Below are 24,466 nucleotides of genomic sequence, written 5' to 3'. Positions count from 1 at the left end.
TGTCTAATCACAAGGCACCAAACCCATTAAGGGACAAGGGAAATTTCGAATGGGGAAGAAAAATATTTAAAAAATAAAAGTAAGCTTTCCACTGAATCCATACATCCAGGATGCATCTATTGAAAAATGATTAAACTATGAGTTCCAAATGACAAAACTAGTCGGAAGAGAGCATATCTTCCTCCTTTTTTTCTTGAGAAAAATGCCCCGTTTTACTCCTTCAGTGCTTTACTCTCTTACTTCACTCAGTGGTGTTCCCCCCCCCCCCTGCCTTTTTCCTCTTCTTCCCGCCCCCTCCCCAATCATCCAATCTGGGCCGTCACAAAAATAAAAGAGTCGAATGGTTTCACTACAAAAGGTTTCCCGGGGAGTAGGTGGCCTCAGATCTTCCTGTGCCGAGACTAAGACAGAACATTCATTAGACCCTGGCTGAGTCTGAGGCCCGCCAGAGAAGCCCTGGGCGAAACATTCATTAACTCTGACCTGGGAGAGAGTGCCAAGGGCTGCCCGGCCAAAGGTTCAGGTCCTAGACCTTCAGGCAGGACTAAGAGAAGGTCGGCCAGGCTGGAATTAGTTATCAGCTGCAGGCTCAGTAAAGGGACCTCGGTTTAAATACTATTACAACCCCATCAAGGGCCTGAAATTGCTTACCCCAGCAAGAAAAGCTCCCAGTTTCCCCAGTCCTCTTCTAAATTCTAGATGCAAAAGATGTTTGTTCCCTTCTTTGAACATCAACCCCCCTCTTCCTTTTAAAATAGGCTACATGTCTCTCATACTTGTCTTAAAATGACAAGTGGTGCTTTGCTTTTCTGAAGAAATGCTTTTTTATTAAAGAGGATATGTTGTAAGCAAAAAGAAACTGCTAAAGGAGGAGAGTGAATTCACCCTGAGATGCAGGGCTCAGATTTGCCACAAAATGCTATATTGCTCCAATGCCTTTTTTCTCACTGAGGAAAAGTAAACAACTAGGATTCATTCAATGTAAGAGTGTGAAGGATAATTGGAGTCATAAAAGCTGGGTTCAAATTCTAGTTCTACCACCAGTGTCACCTTAGGCAACTTATCTTTCCCTCTGGGCTTCAATTTCCTTATCTGTAAAATGGGGATAGTGTTGAACTAACCCTAACTTCTAAGGCCCCTTAAATTTACAATCCATGATCTTATAACCCTTTTCTAGATCCAATGAGATGCTCAAGTCTGAAGGCAGATATATATGAGGTATATAAAGGAGAGGTAAGACGCGGAAAAAAGTCTCAATACCAGAAGTCCAAGATCTATAAGATCTCAATTCAATAAGACTTAAAATACAAGTAAACTACCCCTACCTCCAACACTGCAGCTCCCAAAGTTAGCTTTTTCTCACAAAACCCCAATAATCGGGAGCAGCTAGCTGGCTCAGTGGATAGAGTACCAACCCTGAAATCAGGAGGACTCCAGTTAGAATCTAGCCTCAGGCACTTTATACTTTTATTTGCTATTTGACCCTAGGCAAATCACTTAACTCCTACAGCCTCGCCAAAATAAAGCAACTACCCCCCCCCCCACAGGCAACGTCTATGGCCCAGGTACCCAACAAAAAGATTTCTTTTGTGTTCTAAGATGGATTTTGTTTTGGTCACCAAGAGGTGCTTCCTCACCCTCCTGGTGCCAACTCCTATATGTTCAAATTGGTATTTGTTAGGAAGGCTTAAAAAAAAAAAAGCTTGTCGATAGAGAAGATATTAAAACAAGACAATTTCTCACTTGTGCCCTCTCTAAACATACATTGCCAAAGTTTGTACAGGAGTATAATATTAACATAAACCTCAGCAATACTCTTAGAACTACCCTGAGGCAAACACCCAGGAGACCTCCAAGAGGCAGGGAGGACTATGTTTTAGTCAGCTAACTGCTTCTTTCACTCAAAGTTTCCACAGTACAATCAGGGAGAAAATGTTCAAGAAAGATGGGTAAAGAGGGAGATGGCTGCCTTGTGCTCTACACTAAAGGCACCTAGGTAGCCGAATGGGTTTAACCCTGGATCTGGAGTCAAAATTCCCAAGTTCAAATCCTGTCCCTGTCCCCAATAGGCATTTAATAAACGATTATTGATCATTAGAGGTATTTCACAGTAATAGTTGGAATTACTGTGATATTACTGTGTAACCTTGGAGCAATTGCTTAATCTATCTGCTTCAGTTTCATCAATACTAAAACAGGGGATAACTGCATTCAGCTCATAAATGTTCTCAATACTGTACCCTAATATATACTAGGGGCTACATAAATACTAGCTATTCTTGTTATTAGGGCAGCTAACTAAGTGGCTGAGTGGATAGTTAGGAAATCTCATCGTCTTGAGTACAAATCTGTTGTTATCAGTTACTTATTAACTATGTAGCTCTGGACAACCCTGTTTGCCTCATTTTCCTCATCTGTCAAATGAACTTGAAAAGGAAATGGCAAACCACTCCAGTATCTTTGCCAAGACAACTCCAAATGGCATCACTAAACAAATTATTAGTTAACAAATATGCAACCGATGTGTTTCTAGTATGACTACCTCTAATAACAAGATCCTCTCTCATTTACCACCACATTAAGGAGAATACCTAGAGAAGTCCTCCTTATCACTTCCCACCAATATGATTTCTAACCGTCCAACTTTCCAGTTCTCTTTAAATGTGGACTCCCTTACTAAATTATAAGTTCCTTGGGGGCAGGGGTTATCCTGTATCTTTAAAAAAAAATAAAAAAAAAAAAATCCTAATACTTATCATAGTGCCTATCACTCAGAAAGTTCTTAATAAATGTTTATTGACTATGGAAATGTATTTAGCTGTAAAGGACATCATTGCCTTGCCTTTGTTGTCCTACTATTTCTGGCTCCTTCAACTTCCTCAAGAAGACTATATTCCCAATACAATAAAGGTTAGGTTATCCCAAGCTCGGGCTCAAAAAGGAACATAAATGTTGCATGCTCCAGTCATATTCAACAAAAGCCAGATTTTTGTGTGGGCCTCCTCTCTATGAAGTTTCTCACCCTCAGGATCTCCACTCTTCTTTTTCTTTCCTCCCTCAAATACTGTCCCTTCAACCATAATCTATCAATCTGCTGTACCAGTTGCCCTCTCATTGTGTTAGTTTCTGACCTTGTATTCCCAGTAAATAAAACAACAAATGTGATCCAAAAAGTGTATCTCTCCTCCTAATCCCACAAAACAAATTATGATTAACACTAAGAGCTAGTCTTCTCTTCAAATCTTTTAACAGAGGCTCTGAGATGTGAAGAAGTTGATTCTACTGAAAACCTCTAAATAAATTTTCTTTTCATAACTTTTGATACTTTAAGGGTGCCAGAAGACAAGAGGTATATCAAGTACTGAACTCCGAGTTTGCTACCTCACTCTTTGGCTAGGCCATTTCAACCTCTCCCTTCTTTTTAAGTGTGGTTGTGATGTCTATTTAGACATTTCTTGCTTTTATTATTAACATTAATAACAGGTAGCAATTAGAGCTTTGTAGTTTGCAAAATACTTTATATGTACTCTTTTGAACCTCAAGAAATTGTGGCTTTTAATGAGGTTAAATGACTTTCCCAGAGTTACACAGCTACTAAGTGTGAGACGGAATTCGAACTTCAATCTTCCCAACTCCAAATCCCACTTTGCACTTACTTGCCTTTTATCCAATGAATGTATTCCCACACATGTACATGTGGCCTGGATAATTAAGAATCTCTGCAGAAAGAGTACAGTCTTATTTCTCCTATGTCTCACTTTGCAGTAGTGACTTTGTACTATGTATCTAAGTGTGTGTGCTGTGTGCTCAGGAATTACCTATACAAGTATGCAAGCATTTTCTGTTTCTGAGTGATTCCTTTTATACACTTTTAATGGGTCTTTGTTTCTACTGGTCTCTTCCCCTACGAATCTGTAACAGAGTTTGTCTGAACATGCATATGTGTCTCTGACTTTGTATGTCTCTCTTGGTGTTCCTTCTGTAGCCTGTCTTTTCACATACACACTTAGACACATCTATATCTTAAGGTGTGTTTGTCTATATGGCCTTGAATTCTTCCTCCTGTGTCTAAATACACTTCTCTACCCTGTCATCTGATTTTATAAGCCTGTGTCTGAGCAGTCTAGTCCATGACCAAAATAATGGGAAAACTTGGTAGTAATATAGTGAAGAGCTTTCTCCTTGAAGACAGAATCTTTATAGACACCAAAAGAATGAAGGAATTCTTTATTATCCCCTCATCTATCCCATTCTAACAAAAGGAACTCATTAGCAAATGATTCTTCACTTTCTGAACCAATTTCCCATTGGTCCTACACACATCATACTACACATTTCTTTGAACTTGTCTTGATTATCTCTGCATACACATAGCCAGCTCTATATAATGGTGGGTCTGCACTTTCCCCATGGATTCCTAACGTTACATACTCTACTAAAATCTTTATTTCCTGTCTTGTAGGACTCCAAAAGGCACACTCCTCCTGCTACAGAATCATGCCATTGAATCTTAAGACCAGCTGGCCTTTCAACCGCCCTACAGCTACATGTGTTGTCTCCCTCAATTACTGTATGAGCTCTTTGAGAACAAGGACTGTCTGGCTTTCTGTAGTCCCCAGCACAGTGTTTGGCACATTGTAAGAACTTAATAAATCTTAAAAATGCCTTTCCATTCAGTTTCCTTCTATCTATCTCTGAATCTGACCTACAGATGTCTGATTCTGTGACCGCACAATTATATTCTGTATGTCATCCTGGGCCTTAGTTAACTTTTCTTTCTGCATATGTGAAGGTCAATGGTCCCTAGTCTTCAAATGAGTTCGAGTTTTGTTTGCGTGTCTGTAATACAGGTAATAAGTGAGGTAGAGAGCCTCACTTAGTAGTACAAAAATATGCTTGTTAGCTGGAGTTTCTGATAAAGAACTTCTCAGACTCTTTGGGTTGCCTTCTTCAAAAAACCTCAAATAAAAACCAATCCCATACCTGACACAATAGAGTACGCAGGAACACTGATACTTACAATAGAAAAGGAATCCTAGGGAGAGTCATACCTTCCTTTCTCTCATATTTAATCAAACTAATTTTTCAAGTTAACCTTTCACATCATGAAAGGGTTAAAAGAAAATCCTCCTGACTCCTTTTCTCCTCCCTCATTACCCCCCACTTTGCCTTTTTGTGCTCCAATTTATCAGCTCTAAGACTAAGACTCTTAGTATAAACTGACATTGCCCAGCCAGAACACCTGAGAAGCCAGGAATCTTTAGCTCTGCTTGCTCAATTCACCTTAGAGAGGCCTGGGGATGAAAAGGGGAGTAAGGCTGGCCAATACCCCATTAATGAGCTTTAGCAATCCCAGGGAAGAATATTCCAATGGAACTGCCGCCCTCTTCCTCCAGTGTTCTGGTCAGCTTGGGCTTTTCCCCGGAGCTCTAACTCTGGGCAGTCCTATTTATATCTGTTTAATCCCGAACTGGGCGGGGAGCAAACCGCGACCGGCTCTCCGAGAAAAGAGACTGGGGGAGGGGGGAGAACTGCGAGGCAGAGACAGGCAGAGACAGAGCTAGCGAGGAAGAGTGTGTTAAAGAGCCAGAGCCAGAGGACAGACAGCGACAGAGAAGGCAGGAAGAAAAATGGATGTCTAGGCTGGCTCTGCTTCTCACACGGAAGGCAATACCCAGCAAAGTTAAATGGCTCTTAATCACACCTCCTTCCTGCCCCTCCTTCCCTCCCCCCTCCCCCTCACTCAGTTCCCACGTCTACCTTCAAAACATCCCCCACTTCTCAAAGGTGGAAGCAGCGTGGGAGGCAGAGGCCCAATCCTGCAAAAGGCTGAAGAATAGTTAATGAGTTGTGCAACTCATTGATCCAGAGAATACTTCCTAATTAACTCTCAGTCACCTATTGGTGAAGGCGTCTCAAAGTACTGCACTGGGGATAAACCAAAACCCTGGACCTTCAAAAGAAGAAACCTAATAATCCACCCCCCACCCCACCCCCACAGCAATCAGGGTGCTCCGCACACTGCGGGCCACCTTCGAATTAAAAACCAGGCGAGATGTAACAATCCCTATTTCCCCACCATGCTCCCAGAAGAACGGCGATTTCAAAGTGCGGACTGAATAATGGCTTGAGGGTGGGGGGGGAGTAGTGAGGGTAGCAGAAGAATATCACAGAACTGCCCACACAAGGCCAACAATTAAAATACCTCGCGCACTCGCCATCTTATTAGCAAAGTCGAATTCAACACCAAGTAACCATTGATTTTAGCTGCTAGTGCCTGTTTCCAATGCCACAGGAAGTGTTAGATGGCCAGAAATATCCAAGTTGCTGTCTGTGCCTACCACCCACCACCTTCTGGGGTGGGAGACTTCCTTCTTATCTTTGCTAACCGACCAATTTTAGGTATTCTCCGAATAGAATCTAACTAAGGCCTAGCTTTGAGACCAAAGACCTCTCTCCATACCTAACAAAACTCTCACAAAGATAAGGTTAAAACTACAGCTGTCTGGACTCTCTAACCCTTTCCCACTAGTCTGTGTGCATACCAATTTGGAGGTATGACGTTTTGGGGGTTTTTGGTTGTTGTTGTTGTTGCTGTTGTTTATTTTTAAATACACATAGCCTTCTTCCTCCTTCTCTTCCTCCATACGTACACACTCAAAGTGGCAAGTCAAGCTTACTTTCTGGAAAAAACTCATTAGTAAAAAATTAAAGCTCCATCCATCTCGATCTGCCATTGGTCAGGTACACACACAAGTAGCAGCAGTTTCCTAGACCTCTCGGAGCAGCCGAAGACTAGACGAAGGAAATTGCAGGGGGAGGGAGGAACGCGGGAGCGGAGAAGGGACTATTTTTTTTTTTTTAAACCATGAACGCCCAGAAAATGTCGCTCCGGACTCGCTATATCAACAGCAAATACATTTCTTCTGCAGCACATAAGCCACCACGGTTGGCAAGGAATTCAGCCAGCCTTCCAGGGGAGGAGCGGTCCCTCCGCCGGGCCTGGCGTCCACCGCGGCTCGAACCCCGCCCCCCACCGCACTCTCCAGATCCCCATCTCGTCCATCGCCGCCCCGTTCGCAAGTTCCAGCCGCCCCTCACCGTCCCCACCACCCTCCCACATGCCGGACCAGAGCTTCCTCAGGCGGAATAAACTTTTCGCTGGCACTGGACAAGGACCCACACTAAAAAAACAACCGCACACAAGGATAAGAATCCGAACACGAATCGGTTTCCACACAACCAAGGTCTCCCTCCTAGAGTCCGCACCATCTAACGCCTCCTCCCCCCAAAAAGGCTAAACTCCACTCCCCCACACCCCTCAGAGGCCAGAACTTTCAACGCAGTCCGCAACGCCCCCGTGGGGGGTGGGGGTGCTGGTGGTAAGAAAAAAAAACCCAACCATAAAATAACGTTTAAAAAAAAAGCGCCTGGCCAGGAGGGGAGAAGCGGAGACTGCCCCCACCTCTGCCCTCCGGTTCTTCCCCCACTCGGCTCTGGGCCCCCCACCTTTTAATCCGTATGATTCGCCCTCTTGGCCTTGGGAAGGAAGGGCGGAGGGCTGCCCTCCGCAGCAGTGCTCCCAGCTCTCGGGGCCCCCCAACCCCACACGCCCAGTCTTTCTACGGAAAAGAACGATCGTCATCCGAGAACCTAGCGGCGTGGGCTTTTTTGTTGTTGTTTTTAAAACAGTTCTTTCTAGATCCGAAAAAGAAAAGCCGACGGCAATCCTCCCTCCTTTACGGCCGCCGCCGCCACCTCCTTCTCTTCCTGCTCCGGGCTAACCTGGAGCGATCGGCAGTTTCCCATTTTACCGCGGCCGCTTCCCCCCTCAACCTTCCCCCAAACTCACAGTCGCTGCTGCTAGCTCGCACATACACGAACTGCCTCCAAACTTCCATTCCGATCCTCGGCCGTCTCCTCCCTCCCTCCCCCCCCCCCGCCGCCGCCGCCGCCGCCCCCCTCCTCCCTCCACCCCCGGCACACCAGGAGGCAGCAAACCCCCCAGGCGGCGGCAGCGGCGGCGGCGGCTGCGGGGGCTGGAGCGCCTCCCCCCAACCTATCCTCTCCCCCTCCCCCCCTTCCCTCCCTCCCCGCAGCCCACGCCGGGCTGCTTTAGGTTTGTTGCATATTTTATAACTTATAGCAACTGAATAAAAAAGAACGAACGAGGGAGAAGACAAATATAAAAGGGGAGGGGGCACCACCAGATCCGAGAAAGCTGCCCGGGGGCACGCGGGAGGGGTCCTGAGAAAATCGCTAGAAGAGAGACAGGGGGAAACCCTCGAGTCCCAGCCGGGGAGCCAGAGGGCGGGGGACAGCTCCAGATGGTGCGCCTTCTCTCCTCCGGCCCGCCCGTCCTTCCCCCCAGTCTCCCCGGGGAAAGGTGTTCCGGGCACTGACCTTAAATCTCCAGCTGGGAAGAGCTGCGTCGAGTGGCTGGCGAGGGAGAGTCTCCGCTCCGGCGCTTTGAAGTTGTTGTTGGGGCTTTTTTTTTCCTTCCCCCCCCCACCACCAAGTCTTCAGGAGGCGAGGATGTGGGGTGGGGTAGAGGGGGGAAGGTTAGGGAAAAAGGAGGGAGGGTGTTAATGAACTGAGAAAAAACCAGTCCGGGAAAGCGGGGCGAGAATCAAAGTTTGCCGTCTCTCTCTTGGTCGCCCGCTCGCTCTGCCGCGCGCTCTCCTCCCGGTGTCTGCCAGCCAGCCAGCCGGCTGCCCTCGGGGTCGGGCCGGCCGCGGGGGTGGGCTCTCGGCTCCGAGGGGGGAGGGGATAGGGCGAGGAGGAAGGGGGGAGGGGGGGCGACGGGACGGGGAGGGTTGGATCCTTTAGGCAGGTGGCTACGGGGGTGGCCCCGGCTCCTCTTCTGGCTGCTTCGTTTCCCCTTCCCCGGCTGCTCGCACACGACCGAGCTCGGCCGAGCGCCCCACGCCGCGACGCTGGGTGAGCGCTGAACGGATGACTCCCGGGGGCTGCTAGTAGGAGCGCCGGCGCCGCGGCCGCTCGGGCTCGGGCCGGATCCACAGCGCCATGTTGTCCCTAGCTCTGGCTCTGGCTGGGTGTGTTGCCGAACTCGTCCCCTACGCGGAGACGCCGCGGCTCCGAATCCCTCTCGGGCTCTCTAGCTCCCCCTCCGCCCTCGGCGGGGTCGCCCCCGCCCCCGCCCCACCGCCCGCTCTTCAGTCTGCTCCTCTCCTTCGTGCGCTGCGGCGCCTGCTTCTGCTGTTGTTCAGGCTGCCTCCGTTGTTCCGCGAGGAAAGCGGCTCTTCCTCACCTTGCCGCTGGGAGCCCGGGCTCCGTCTGCTGCACGCTGCGCTCCCAACACAGTTCCCCCCCCGCCCTCGTTCCCTCCCTCCCTCCACCTCCTCCTCCTCCTCTCTCCTCCTCCTCCTCTGAGCCGCGGCCTCCCCTCCCCCCCGCCGGCGCAGCGCTCGGGCCACCGCCGTCTCGTTTCTCTCTCCCAAGTTTGGGATTTCCCCCTCCCCTAAACTCGTGACCCTTTCACTAATCGGGATTTGGGATTAGGGTCTGGGGAGAAGTTGACAGGTATCCACCTTTAAAGGTTTTCCCCTCTATTTTCTCTTTTAATGGATTCTCTCTCGGTCTCTCTCTCTCTCTCTCTCTCTCTCTCTCTCTCTCTCTCTCTCTCTCTCTCTCTCTCTTTCTGTCTCTGTCTCTGTCTCTGTCTCTCTCTCTCTCTCTCTCTGTCTCTCTCTCTCTCTCTCTCTCTCTTCCTCCCTCGCTCTCTTTTCCCCTTCCAATATCACCACCGTCGCCACAACCACTACCACCGCCAATCTTTCCCTCTCGCTCTTCAAGCGTTAGTAGTCGCTTTCGGTTCCCTTCGGCTTCCTCCCTTCCTGACTCTGGCTAGCTTGAGTTTGCTGCGCACGCCGGGCCGGGGCACTGCGCCTGATCTAAGCTGGGGAGACTCCGGCGGCGGCGGCCCGCAGAGACTGAGTGGAGAGAGGCGGAGGGAGAGAGGAAGGGAAGGGAGGGAGGGGGCGCGGGAGTTAGGGGGAGGAGGGAGAATGGGGTCTCTCCCAGCCGTTTGCCGAGACTCCCCTCGCTACCCAGAAGGCCAGTGGAGAACCGCAATTACCATAAAGCTCCTCTCACTTCGCTCTGCCAAAGCTGTCAAAACCCCAGCAGCAGCCGCCAGACTCCGCTCCGAGGCTGCTGCTGCCACCGCAGCCGCCGCCTTTCGCCACCAACCCCCTCTCCCCCCACCCCCAACCGGTGTCGTTCCCACCTCCCGGCTCCGTCGCCAGCTTCTCAACCAAAGGAAGAGAGAGAGAGGGTTCAAGCTTCGCCCTTCCCCTTTTCTCCAACCTACCCACCCCACTCCCCCACCTCCAACCTATCCCACCCCTACCCTCCCCCCAGTCCCCTTTCTTCTGGGCTCTTTCACATTTATGTGTCAAGGGGCTACATAAAAATGCCACCCTTGTTAGCAGGCTCCTCCGCCCAATCTCCTGGCCCAAGTTTCCTTACACATTTTAATAGTGTGGGAATTGTTTGGAAATGGCAGGTCCCGGAGTAGGGGGAATTGATTGGGGGAGGGGAATGAACAGCCCCGGAGTTACGAGGCTATAAGGGGGTTGAAATATTCCCTCCCCGACTCCTCCAAGGCAATTTCTTCCTCAGAACGCTCGTAGGGGCCAGCAGGACCTTTAACCCTTAGTTACTGAATTATCTATAGCTTTTAATTTTTCTTGGCAATGAGCAACTTTTGGCTCAGGCTCTTCACATAAATTTCCAGTCCATCACGCCCGTCTTGAATAATGCCCCAGTGCGCCAAGCTGCCGCCGCATCCAGATCGCAAAGCCCTGTGACTGAGGTGTTCCTTGTGCTGGAGCCAGACCTGACCATTGCGGGATCGGAGAGCCAAGTCCTAGAGGGGCCTGACTAATCCGGGAAAGCCTGGCACCTGACTCAACGATCTCCCTTACTAGGTGCTCAAAGCCTCTGGGATCCGCAGTATAAATGTACTATGGAGGGGGAAGGGGGACGAGAGGAAAATGGGAGGGGGGAGGAAGAGAGCTGTAGAAAAGTCCAAGTAAAAGATCGTGCTTTAGACTTAGAAAACCTTCTAGAAATCAGTGTGAAATGGACGAGGCATTGCAAACGTATAGGAAGAAAACTTGCAAAATTTTTCTCCTAATTCTTTTTAACACATTGGTACACAAATGTGAAGTTTTGAGAGCCTTTAAAATGAATAAAAAAGGAAAACCCAAAGTGATCTCTATGGCCAAAGTGGAAGGGAAAAATATTCTATCTACCAGATGTTTTCTTTCTTCTTTTACTTCATTTCTGACAACAGGCCTCTGGCATCATTCTATTTAAGTCCCCAGTCTTTCTGTCTATTAAATGTTGGCCCTCTCAAAGCAGAAGTGAAACATATCTACCGTTTGAAACCCGAAACTCAAGGCAGAACTATATCGACAACTCTAGTCAAAATTCAATCTCTAAGCACTATAACTGCTGGAGCAACTGATGCAAAATGCCAGAGACAAGCGCCTTTCACTTATGTGCCTTAATCTGGGAGTCTACCTAGCTAGCTTCTATAGTGAGACTGTCCGAAGTTGAGCTTTGGAGATGTTTGCTTCCTGGATAGGTCGATAAAGAACAGTTCCAGAATGCGATGTTTGAGAATGGAATGCAGGCTTTTTTCTTACTGGGTTTCTGGGGTATGTGTATCTGAAAACTATCCCACACATTTTTTTAATCTCCGGTAACAAGCAGAAAGACACCTGGACTATTACGTTGTAAAGCTATTTTTTATGAAGACATTTTAGGTCCAGACATTAAAAGTTATTAGAGTGAACACACGTGAGTTACAGATGCACAGCTGGAGAAAAGGCCTCTGGTTTTCTGTACTTTATTTTCTCCAGTCTCACTATAGTTTAAAAAAAAAAATCCTCAGTGACATGTTATGGCTCTTTTATTCAAGGATAAAAATTGGGGTGTTCCTAGGAAAAGGGAAAAGAAGAAAATATTTGTTAATGAGAGAGTGAGATTAAGTTTTTGATTTTTTTTTTTTTTTTTTTTGGCTTTACTGGGTTAAAAGGTCAAAGAGTTTTGAGATAGTAGAATTGGGTTGGGAAAACCAATAGCATAGCCAGTTTATTTCTGATCTGCTCCACCCTCAGGGAAAAGTCTCTAAATCAAGAACCCAGTCGGCCTCTCCTTCCTCTCTTCCCCAACCCCCACACAAAGCTTTTCACGGATATCAGTATCAAATGTATAATCCAGAACTTCTGGAAAACCTAGGGGACCAGAGAGGACTAGGTGGCTGAACTGATAGCGTTCAGTTCCCTCGAGTTCCTGGGGGCATGTTTGTCTTACTTGAAAAGTCTGCTAGTTAAAATAAATAGAACAAAAAGCTGTAAAATGAAGTGGCTTGGCACTTGGTGGAAATCTGATACTTGGAGAAAATAAGTCAGTGAATTTACCCTTGATAAAATTTGTTGTGTTCATCTTTTTGAAAATGAGGTCTTGCCCATATTAAGCTCTATGTCACTACAATGAGTCTCATACTTGAAAGTTTTCCCTGCAATCGAATGAAGAAACTCCCAATAAGCCCACTAATTTTTGTTGAATACTTTCCACAATTTAACATAACTCTAAGGGGAGGAGGGGTCACTTCCGTGCAGAATTAAGAATAAAAATTCCTGGTCTCGCTTTCTGTTCTGAGGTACTCCTCCGCATTGCCCTGAGGCCCTGTTTCCACCTTGCTTAAGCGAGAACTCCGGATTAGGGTGACTATGAGTGAAGACCGGAGGGTGGGTAAATATCTAGCTTCAGCCCCACGCAAACACACACACACACACACACACACCAAAACGTAAAAACAACCACAACCACCACCACGGCCTGTCACATTAGAAACTAATAGCCTTAAACTGTATCTGCAGCTCCGTGCACTACCTGACTTCTAGCCGAGAGGGCTGAATAGGCTTGTTAGTCTAGTAACACATAGGAGCCCGCGGTCTGTTCCATGGCCGTCCAGATCTCCTTCCCACTCCCATCTCCCCCCCCCCCTTCTCTTCCTTCTCCTCCCCTCCCACTAGCCCCTCAGGGAGCTGGCCCGGGGGTCAGTCCGCAGTACACAGCACTCAGTGAAGGGAGGATTTCAATGAAAGCCAGCCAGCAAAAGGCTTGAGAGCTAGCCAGTGAGCAAGAGAGGGAATAAGGAGACGAATGAAGCAAAAAAGCCTGGGAGGGAGAGAAATTGACACAAGATATAAAGAAATATTGAGGGATGGAGACTAGCTTTTGGGGGATATACAATTAATGGCCCCCCCCATCTCCCTAGTCTCTCTGTAAGTATACAGCATTTATAAAATATGACTAAGCTTCATGCTGGCAGCAACAACTGCTTAAAATTCGATCCAGGATCTCACACTTTCAGAAAATGGGCCAGGTGTTGACATATGGGGTAGGCTCCAGGGAGCAGTCCCCAGGACAAAGCTTCCTCTTTACAATGAAGTCTACCACCAAGGTGACCCAAAGACCACAGGCAAAAATCAGCACTACCCAATTCTAGTCTAGTTCCATAGTCTGGCAGCGATTCTGAATCTCCTTGCCCTGTGTGTAAACGTTTAGTGGCTGTCAGCTCTATGCAATTTGTTCATGTGTCCCTAACATTGTTTATTGTGGTACTTGGTTTTACTGGTTGTGTAGGAAGCAAAATAAAAAACCAAGACAATCTTCCACTGTCAGTTATAGAGCCTGCTTTTTCATACTTCATATACTGAACATGAGATTTTCACAAAATGTGAGCTTCTTGCCTCTCCAATAGAAAGGATTGGGAGATTACATTCATTGCACTTTTACTTGATAAAGGATAAGGCTGTCTATTAATACTAAACATTTATGAAAATCAACTCAAGCAGTTCCATCACTCCTAATACCCCTCCCTTACACTCTATGTCCTGACTCCAACACCTCCTTCATGTCCCATAGAAAAAAATAACTCTGAGCAGTTACTCAGTGAGATAGAAGATCCATTAAATGAATCCATCCTCAACCCATTTTCACCTTCTCTCCACCTTCCATCCTTCCACAGATCACATCACCTATCTTCCTTCAAGGCACTCCACAATGATAACAGCTGAGTATGCCTGAAGACATTCTAAGTCTAAACATATTCTGAGACAAAACTAATATAAATTTTGTTAAAAGATGTGATATCTTTCCCCAAACAATAGCAGTATACTTTGATTATGGATTGATTAAGTTAGTTATTTTGGTTTTTTAAAATAACAACGTGATCAGGAACACAAATCCTCAAGACAGAATTCTAAGATTGTGGGAGTGATGGTAAAGGAATGGAAATTAAAATGGGATAAAAAATAGATGAAAGGCTGAGTTGTATCTCAACATATCCAGGCTGCTAGTTTGTGTTTCACAGGTCTGTAGAACCCTGACACAAAACAAGTTTCAGGTTTGTGAAATACCAGCTGCATGGCAGATGACCACTGTTTACTTTTCTCAGTTAATATGTATTCAGGCAGTTCAAAGGAAAATAAGTGTATCAGGGTCTTGATTAGCACAGCAGATCCTGGCAGGGTAGAATTCTGCACTCTAGTTTGGGGGGGGGGGGGGAGAACAAGTCATAGAGAGTCACAGAGCTGCATAATAGCTCAATCCAAATATGGTTGGCCAGATGCTTTTCCTAGATAAACCTGAACACCACATCCCACTTCTGAAGCTTATATAGGAAGACTCCCCTTGTACATATTTTAAACCCAGGCAGCAGGAGGTGGTTAAGTGGGAAGCTGGAAATGGGGTAGAGACCAATTCAAATGCCTGGATACTCACAAAGCATGAAAGCTAATGCCAGGATAGTCCCAGTAGTATGATCCTAGCCATTTTGTTTCTTAATTTCCCTATTTGCTGACTCTTCACTAAAGGACCAATAGTTTAGAAAGGAGCTGAATATGCTGGGAGGTGAACATCTTTCTTCTCCCAACCCCCATCCTCTATTCTCTTTCCACTCAAAGCACTGGTAGGTAGGGAAACTCAGTTGCCAGGATAAGAGATGATGGAAAGATAGTAGCCAGCCGAAGGGGAACACTCAAGAGAAACAAGACAGAAGTTTAAAAGACTATCTGGAATTCTGTTCTTTCCCTTGGTTAGATTTACAAAGATGCAAGCATGGTTGGGCAGGCCAGGGCAAGGCAAAGGAGAGCGGATAATAATGGGGGCCAAGGAAGGGAAAAGAAGGGGGCTAAATAAGGAGAAGTTGACAGGTGGGGTGAGCAAGAATTCAGGGGAAAGGAAGAGGCATCAGAAAAGGTAAAGAAAGGCAAGGGGGCACAAAGAGGAGTTAAGAATTCAAATAACAAGAATGCAAGTCCTGATGATTGGTAGGATTTTGAACCTTCAAGAGCCTCGCTGACATCGATTAAGTCAGCAAAGGGAACAGAACTGGCAGGATTATTTCTCAATGCAGAAGCTTAAACCAAGACGGGAAAAAAATGGTACCTAAGCGATTAAGTAAGGGAGATTCCACATAGTCTAAGCAAGCACGGAGTCAAATTTTCATGATTTCCAGACGCTTTACATCTCCATTCAATCTAACACTTCCCCACCCCCAAGTATTAACTGCAAAGATACTCTTAAATCTTTTTGTTATTTTGTTTTTAATAGGGCTTGAGATGGCCCGTAGTTTGTGCGGGAAAGTCGGAGAGAACCTTCAGTGTTTCTATGGTATGGAGGCGTAATGCATAATGCACACCGCCTGGAATCCCGGCCATTAGTGGCCTGCCCATGACACAGACAAATGACCGCCAGGAGAAGAAAAATCCAGCTAGATCTAGAGTTTAAATATAACAGCATGGAAGGAAAGAACGGCATTATTTAGAAGTGTGTTTTTGTAGACACTAGCATACATTTTAATGATTTGAAATAGGCGATGAATCACTGACTCACTAGCCCCTTTTCTAAAAGAAGTGTGTGCGTAAGGGAAGGACTGTTGAATCAAAGGCAAAGTGGGAGTCGACGGTCACAGGGCTTGAGAAGAGGGCTGGGTGCCGCGGAGATGGGGGGGGGAGTTGAAGCCACTAATAATGGGAGGAAGTGTAGAGCAAAGACGGGGTTTGCTCCGAGCCTGCCCCAGGCAATCTGCTTTTTTGGTAAATTTGAGTCCGGAATAAATCCAGTGGGGGAGGGGACTGTGGGATGAGGGGGTGTGCCTAAGTAAATCTGTGGTCTCCAGGAAGTAAAACATTCAGGCTTTTTCCGGGGGGGGGGGAGGGTTAGAAGGAGTGAGAAGGAAGCGCAATTGGGTATTTTCCCTATAGGCAATACTTAAGCAAGAAATGGCTAGTAGAAGAGAATACATATATTCCTACTCACACCCCGAAAGGCCCACAATTTAAACTGTTGAATCTGCCCTTTTCTAGGACACTCGAAAGGACCCCCCTCCCTGCCCCCAGCAGCTTAAGGCAACACGATGTTTTTTAGCAATTAAGGCGAGATGGGGGTGGGTATAAAGATAAGCCACTTTTTTTTCCCCCATGCAAGTGTGAAAGATAAGATAACACTAAGCTGGGGCAAAGCGGCTGCTTACAACCTCCCCCCAGCGATTTTGATCGGTCACTTCTTATCTGGCAAAAATGCTCTTTTCGAAAGCTGCATCTAAAAGAGCAAGAGAGCGCCAAAGTAAAGCATTTTCCCAGGGAAATGGCATTTAAAATTCACCTCCTTTTCGCCAAAAGCTATCTCCGAATCCTCGGGGCTCGAAAGGCAAAAGAAGACCTCAAACTCGAGTTTTCAAGCCAGGGTTTTGAGGGCCAGGATTGTTCCGGTAATTAGGCGAAATAAAACCTGGGAAGTGTGTATGGAATTTATTCTGCATCCAACCTTTCTGTCTCAGTCATTACCCACAAGTATTCCACCAGGTTTTCCTTCTAGTTAAGGAATAGTGTTTTTGTTTTACTAATCACTCAGTGTTGAAACTAAACAGGTAGTTGCATTTGGGAGGGTCACATAACTATGTCAACATGTGATAGTTGTTAATGCAAAGAAACTCTGCTGACTTTTACAATCCTCAGTAAAAGAAGGCAAAGCGCCTCTCGCCACAGGATGTCACAGGAGCACCCAGAGGAGGTAGCATCCGGGTAGCTATTGTCATGGTTTTAAATATAAAATACTTTTTGCACTAGAATGTTCCGAGAGGATTCCGCCAAATCATTCGCCATGTGAGTTTGTTTACTACCCTTGATGATTTAGATGAAACCGAAGAAAGCCTAGGTCCAGACAGTTGATCCCAGGCTAAATCTGAGCTCAGGGATACAAAGAAATCTTGGCTGGGGCCTCCCTTTTTGGGTCAATTCCATACTTACCGTTAGCTCCTAGGCCTAACCAAAAAAAAAAAAAACATTTCTTTATATCCATCCTTAACCCAGGGCTCGGCTCTTCAAGCGACAAAATTCCGTTTGATTCCCTCCCCCAGTGCCGCCCCAACTTTGCCATTCTTCACGTAGAGGATCACCCGAGGATCCCGATTGACTAGTTATAGCTTGGTAACGAACGTGTGTACGCGAAGCTACCCATCCACTGTCCCAAAGACTTACACATTTCACCCAAGCACACTCCCGAAGGATGCGTAACGACGCCGTAAAACATACACACACACACACACACACACACACGCACATCGGTTGGACCCGGATATACTTTTCCAACCCCGATGAACATATTTGCACCCTGCAAGAGTACGGATGCACACACACAGCCGACATAAACCCTCGTTTACGTCCCCCTCCCCATTCAGCCCGGGGCCTCCAGTCCTGACGGGCTAGGAGCCTGGCCGCTGGTTTTTCCCTCGAGGGAGGAGAAGCAGCCGCCGCAGCAGTTGCAGACGACCCGGGAAGCTCCTCCTCTTGCCCTTCTCCGAGAAGCCCGGCCGCAGCGTAGGCTCCGAAGCGAGTGGGCAGCCGATGACAGCATCTGCCTCACGTAAGCCCCACACGAGCACGATTAGTCACCGCCAGAGTTCCCCTCGGGCGATCCGCCTGGCGGAGGCTCAAAACCCAACCCGGGCCAGGGGTGGGGGTGGGGGGTGGGGGGTAGGGACCCGGGAGGGAACCTGGGCAGGGAACGCGGGACCCGGGTATCCCGGGCTCGGCCGGCTTGGGCTCGGTCCTGTTCGGCCTGGGGTTGGGGGATGGGAAAAGGAACAGTAAGCTAAGCCGAGCGGGGCCGAGCCGCTCCCTCCCTGGCGCCGCGGCGACCAAGAAGCTTTTCATCTTCCCGGCCGTATCAGCAGCCGCAGCGGCGGCGGCGGCGGCAATAGCAGCAGCAGCAGCAGCAAGCAGCAGTTCACGAGGCTCGGCGGCTGCAAGCAGCGCTGCACCGCACGGCCCTGCCCGGCGCTCCCGCTGCCTCCTCCTTCCTCGATCCCCTCCCCCCGCCCCGCCCTGCCTGGGCTCAGGGCCTAGGCCCTCGCAGCCTCGCGGCTCTCCCTCCCAACCCACCACAAACCCCCGCCTCTTCCCACAGCCAGGCAGCCGAGTCGGCGAGGGGGGGAGGGAAGGGGTGTGTGTGAGAAGGGCGGGAGGCAGCAAAGAGGAGGAGGAGGAGCAGGAGAGCAAGCGCGCTTTCCTGTGAACTGCGGGAGCTGCCAGAAACTGAGAGGTTTCCCCGGGCGGGTGCCGCTCCGAAAGAGCAACTCGGCGGCTTGCCGGGTGCTTCCTCCGGCTCGAACCTGGGAAACCTAACAGTCGGAGCAGCCGATGCAGTCACGGGCCCGGAAGCTCTCCCCCCTGCCCCCCGCCGTATGTGGCGCCTTGGGCCACCAGGAGCGTTCCTCGTTCCCGCATCGTCAGCTTCCCTTATTCCCATCTCCCCTGGAGCAGTGCCGGACGAGCCAGTGCCGCCCCGGAGACTTCCCGGAGCCTGGGCAGGAGGCCGACAGCAAGCGCTAGCTGCTGACTTGGGCCACGGTCTTCCCCACCCCTCCTTCCCCCCCCATCCCCCCGCGGGAACACCTGTTCTCTGGGCCCTACAGCTAGGGGCATGTCTCTCTTGGGAGTGGCTTTTGAGCTCGGGTAGTGTGCAGGATCTGACGGGGAAAACGGGCCCCAGCAAAATCGAGGTTAGATAGAGCTGTCTACTGACTGATTTGTACTCCCACCTCGGTACATGCACACGGGAGCTCCAAACTGTGTGTCCTGAGCTTTTTCGGGGTGGGGAGGTGAACAAACCACATTGGAATCCATTCGAGTTTTTCTTGCCTTCAACGTCTAGAGCTTCCCATAGTAAAACTATTAAAAAAAAAAAAAAGTATTCATATAAAATGTCTTTTCCCTGATTCTTTTTCCTACTTCCATCTCAAACTCCAGTTTAGAAGATAGCCCATTTTTTGCCTCAGGATCGAGGGTCCCTAATCTGTCCTCGACATGGGAAAAAAAAAGCCCAAAGAAGCAACAAATTTCATAGGGTAGAGGCCTGCAGCCCGAACTGATGGTACTAGACCGATCTCGATGACCTAGTCACACCGTTTTGTTAATTAGGCATCGAAACATTCCGAGATTGGTAACGCTGCTCCTTTTCCCCAAACCAATTGCTCCACTCTGCGCTTCAGCGGGGGAGGGGGGGAGAGAAGGGGAAGGATTACGGTGGAGGGGTGCAAGGGGTGGGGAGCTGACTCCGAGTCTCCGACAACCCTTGACCCCCTTCCCCTCTCCCACACACCTACTTCGTGATCATCCCGCCATCTCCTCTTAGCTCGAGTTCTGGGTCGGCAAGACGGTGTGCCAGCCAGAGCTGAGCTAGAGCGCAAAGTGGGGTGGGGGAGGGAGAAACTCCCTTCTTTAATGAGAGTGCACACAAGGGCTGGCTGCGAGGATTATTACTGCTCGGGCTGGGGAAGGAGGAAGGGGTGGGGGAAGAAAGGCTGGGAGGCAGCGCTGCTGCTGCGGGCGTTGTGTGTAGCAGCAGCGGGGCCAAGGAGTCTCCGCCAGTCTGGCTGTTAATCGCACGTTTTCTACTGTTAAAAAAAAAAAAAAAAGCGAGACATAGCGGCCGAATTGAGAGTGACTGTGTGTGTGTGTGATGAAAAGATGGCGAAGTATTCCTTTTTCCACTAACACCCCCCCCAGCACTTTACAGGATAGATATCACTGTCTATTCCTGGCCTTCCACTGCCTCCCCCGCACTCTTTCAGCTGGACACCATTCACTGCCAGGCGCCTCTTGGTGGGTCTGTACCATTTTCTATCTTTTGTTTTCCATTGCCTTTGCAAAATGTTCGCTTTTTTCTCGATCTCTGGTTAAACTAAACTTATGGTTTTAATGTAAGGCTGTTCGTGTGAGGAGGGGCCGGGGGATTTTGGCAGCAAAGGAAGGGAGGGACGGAAGGATGGCGGAAACTTCTCCTGCAGAGCTTCCCCGCCACTACTGCCCTCCAACACAAAAACACATACACATTTGCACACCCCCACTCCCTATGCGGGGTCGCACGTCCCCTTTCCTCCCTCCTTCAAGAGACAACTCCAAGCCAGGAAGATTTGACCAGAGGGTCCTAGTGACCACAAGAGCAGGAAGGAACCTTGGGGGGGGGGGGGACCGTGTCTGCCTACTCTGGAGATTGAAATAAAGACCTACCCACTCTTTCTCAAATCTGCTAAAATCGTCCCCCCCTTCTGGTTATGACTTGGGGCTTTATGTTGAGGGGGGGGGAATGTGTGTGCATTTCTTTGGCAATAGGATCAGAAAGAGAATAGACCAAACAACTTCGTTGAATTAGGAAAGGGGGATATGAAATAGGAGTCACAGCTTACCCTGGCATGAGAGAGAAAAAAGACTGAGCTGGGGGGGCGGCACGACGACGAGAATTTTAACTAGGAGACTTGTTGCTAAGAGGAGTCAGCTAGTGATCGGTTTTGTTCTGGTTCTGTCTTTATGGAGGATGGAATGGAGGAGGACCCCCATTCAGTGGGAATGAAGGTAAGCAAATATAAAATCAAAGGGAGGGAGTGTGGAGTTGGCCACAAAGACCTTTTATTCGTTCTCTTGAACCTCTAGGCCCCTAAACTACTCTCCCTAGGCTTACTGTCTCCCCTATCTAGTCTTCCATCCCTATCTAGTCTTCCCCACTGCCAACTAGATAAAAAAAAACACCAAGCTACCTCTTAAAGGAGGTGGCCCCAGTGCTGAACTCAGGAGCAGGGTTACTTCTAGATCTCCCAAGGTCCATATAATCTATCGGCCATTTTTTCTAAATCTGCAATGAAGTGCGGCTCTACCAACTCCTCTTTTAGTGTCGATTATGTCAGATGCACATGGCCTTGCACTCCGTCCGAGGCCTCCACGATTAGTCACAGACTCACTTCGCCCCTTTTCCTAATCGGGCTTTCCCAGCCAGCGTTTATTTGTGGCTGACTTCAAGGCTCTGGCATAGAGCCACCCTGCTGGGGGGAGGAACAGCAGGGCGCAGGATATGGAGCCTGCACCTATCCCAACACAGTACACCGAGTGCTAGCGAGGAAAGGTTTAGCCTTGGCTTCTCTCCCTTTCTCTCTTTTCCCCCCCTTCTCATCTCCTCCCTCCCTCCCTCAGAGCAGGCGAAATCCATTTGTGTGGTTTCATTTGCATAAAAATAGGACAAGTGTTTCTGGTTTGAACGCAAGAGGCGAAATCCTTATTGATGTGTCTGTGTGGAGACTTCGGTTGTCGGAGCAGTTTGATTTAAGGTGTTTGTGTTGCCTTCTGCGAGAAATTAAGAGGAAATCCTTATCAACGCGGGCTGCCGGACTCCCGCAGAGCATTCATCTTCCCTACTCTGGGTCTGTGCTCGGGCAGCCCTAGTTCATACCGAACAGGTTGTGGAGGGCAGGCGGGCAGCCCATTATTAGTCATAAAACTGGGCTACCTAATCACCAGCTGCCAAAGCGTTTACGTGTGGCGCTTCCCAATGTTTCCTTTAGACGTCACGGGCCTTCGTCCGTTTCGTGATCCTGACATAGTGTGTCGCGTGATGTGGTCTAATAAATTGTCCACTTCTTCATTTCAGCTGCATTGATTTTCTCTCCGGGGCTTCCACTGCCCCGCTCTCTTTAGCTGTGGCTACAGCCGAAGGGAGCTTTTACAGCCAGTCTCCAGTTTAGGCAAATATAAAGGAGACCGGCCCAATGCCTCGAGGCCAATAAATCAATCATTAACTCGAGTGCCTGGCTTATTCCAAAGTAGCTTTCCGGTGGGGCATGACCTGGTGAGAGGGAGCTAGGAGCAGCTGGAAAGGGCCCTAGGCTTTATAGGTCGGCCAAGAAGGATTGGTAAAAGGAGAGTGTGGACCCTCAGTCCTTCCCTTCTACCACTCACTCCCCCCCCTCCCCCTCCTCCTCCCGCCTTTCTCGGACCTCGGGGTCCACTTTATCTGTGGTGAATAGTAACTAGAAATTCTTGCTCCAAAAGGCCAGCACAGCCTCAGTCAAGGCCTGCTCTCTAGCAGAGTTTGCTCACCACCCCCACCCAGCTGCTCTCCCGGTAGTTTAGCAAGGTCTCCCCGCTTTTCTGTTATCCAAACCAAATAACCACTATTAGTTACCATAAAACAACCTTAGTCACTATCCTCTTGGCACACAATGGGTTAAAAGCCACAACTCTGCGCTGGCTCCTCCTCGGGCTGGTAGGAAAGGATCAAAGTGCTTACTGGGAAGGAAACACAAACACACTCAAAACTAGGTTTGAAAGAGGCCAAAGTTAAAGTAATTCCTTAAGGGACCGTGTCGACTGACTTTCCATACTTTGGGGGAAGGGCACAGCGGTGGGAGACAGGGAGGGGGAGAAGGGGGAGGAGGGGAAGGCCTGTGCGTGATTCCATTTTACCAAGTTTCTCCAACCGGGAAACAACCAAGGAGGGCAAGAGGGAGGACAGGGCTAGGCTGCCTGCCAGAGGGCCTTGAGTGGGAGGTTACTCACCACTAGGCCTCGGATTCTCACGTGCGAGCTCAGGGACCCAGGAGGACCTCTCCCCCACCCAAGGCCGGGCCAGGCTAACCCCGGAGAGCAGCCACAACCTTAGCGAGCTTCCAAAGGCGGTCGACCTGAGACTTAGGCTTAGCAGCGTGAGGAAACAGCAGGCCTCCTCCAGTCTGAGCTCTTAGCAACCCAGCTGCGGTGAGCAGACAGTTCTCTTCCTCTTCCTCCTCCCCCCTCCCTCTCTCTCTCTCCCCCTCCCTCCCTGCCCGAGTCTAGCGCCGGGTGATTTACTTTCTGCCTGGTTGAGATGCAGATATTCACTTGTCAGTTCAAGGGCAGGACAGAAACTGCAAGCAGAGTCTTGCGAACAGGAAATTTCTCATTTACTAGGTGCTGCCTCCCCTCCCATCCCCATACCATTAAAAAAAGAAAAGCACTAAACCCTAAACGGAGTAATACTGTACGGAGACTCGCACGTCTCCTTCATCCCCCTCTCGGCACATTCCTGGGCATGCACACCGTTTCAGCGGACGCTTTCGGGCAGTCATTTCTTCTCCCACCCCTCCCCCATTCCTTATCCAGTCGGGGATCCGGGTGGTCAGTCCCTCGCTTGCAGCTCCAAATGCCGACTACTGCGGAGGCAGCGGCATCCCCGGCCGCAGGGACGGGCCGAGCCCGGCGGGAGAGCTCGGGTGGGGCCGGAGGCTTGGCACTCAGATGGCGGAGTCTTGTTGCTTATGCACACAGCGTTCGGAGATGCTGGGGGAAGGGGCAGCCTTGGAGACAGTTACATATTCTCGTCTTTTGCAAACTAACAAGGATTGTTTTCTCGAGCCTGGTACAAGAGGAGGCCGAGAAGGCTCCAAGGTCAGGCCTTTCTAGTGTTTAGGGGAGTTAGTAGATATTGGAGGAAGAGGAAGCATGGAAACCCAAGGTTTGAGTTCCAAATATTGAGGAATATTGTGCTAGGGACTCGGACCAGATTCGACTCAGATTCACAAAGTTACTAGGGAAACTCCATTTGTACTCATTTATTTACTTGTTTACTAATTTTTTGGCTCCTACTTCTCCGCTGGGGGAAGCACAAAGGCCTCTGAGCTCGGCCTGCCGTCTCCCCTCCTACTACTTTTGATTTCTTGATTGAAGGCTGTCTTTTCCCTCACCATAAGACTAATGTGAAACATGTTGGTTTGGAATGAGTGGGCTCTTGTCCTTTCTTTTGACCGATCTCTCTCTGTGTGTGTCTCTCTCTTAGGAACCTTAGAAACCCTATAAAGGCTAGTTTTAATTACTCAAGTCAGAGGATGAACTGACTTTTTTTTTTTTTTTTTTTGCAAACATTTAGTAAATCACGTAAAGTGTAATTATTTATCCACTTAATGTGTTTTAATAGGTAGCATTTAGCTAATACTAATGTCTTTTTATGAATAATGATGGTACAAAAGAATGCCCTATGCTTTTTTCTCCCAACACTTTGTATTGTCTAAACGGTATTCCAATTAAAAAAAAATTATTTGAGATTTACACAAAGTAAA

At 48.6% G+C, this 24,466-nt stretch overlaps 1 protein-coding gene across 10 annotated transcripts in view; it reads right to left on the bottom strand.

The window, feature by feature from the left end:
* The window catches only part of BCOR (BCL6 corepressor), a 158,940-nt gene that overhangs the window by 53,658 nt on the left and 80,816 nt on the right, over window positions 1-24,466 (bottom strand). For 5 of the 10 annotated variants that reach the window (XM_074300824.1, XM_074300829.1, XM_074300833.1 and 2 more), the window contains exon 1: window positions 8,404-9,304. The exons of 4 other annotated variants lie outside the window; for them this stretch is intronic. The gene's annotated coding sequence lies outside the window, so the exon portion shown is untranslated. Of the gene's footprint in view, window positions 1-7,852; window positions 7,909-8,403; window positions 9,305-24,466 lie in introns of those variants that run through there. One more of the 10 variants, XM_074300831.1, reaches the window with a different exon arrangement.

Source organism: Sminthopsis crassicaudata, chromosome 3 (assembly GCF_048593235.1).
Source record: "Sminthopsis crassicaudata isolate SCR6 chromosome 3, ASM4859323v1, whole genome shotgun sequence".
In the NCBI taxonomy this organism is placed as follows: Eukaryota; Metazoa; Chordata; class Mammalia; order Dasyuromorphia; family Dasyuridae; genus Sminthopsis; species Sminthopsis crassicaudata.
The sequence above is the reverse complement of the archived record's forward strand: the minus strand, read 5'-3'. Positions and strand labels throughout refer to the sequence as shown.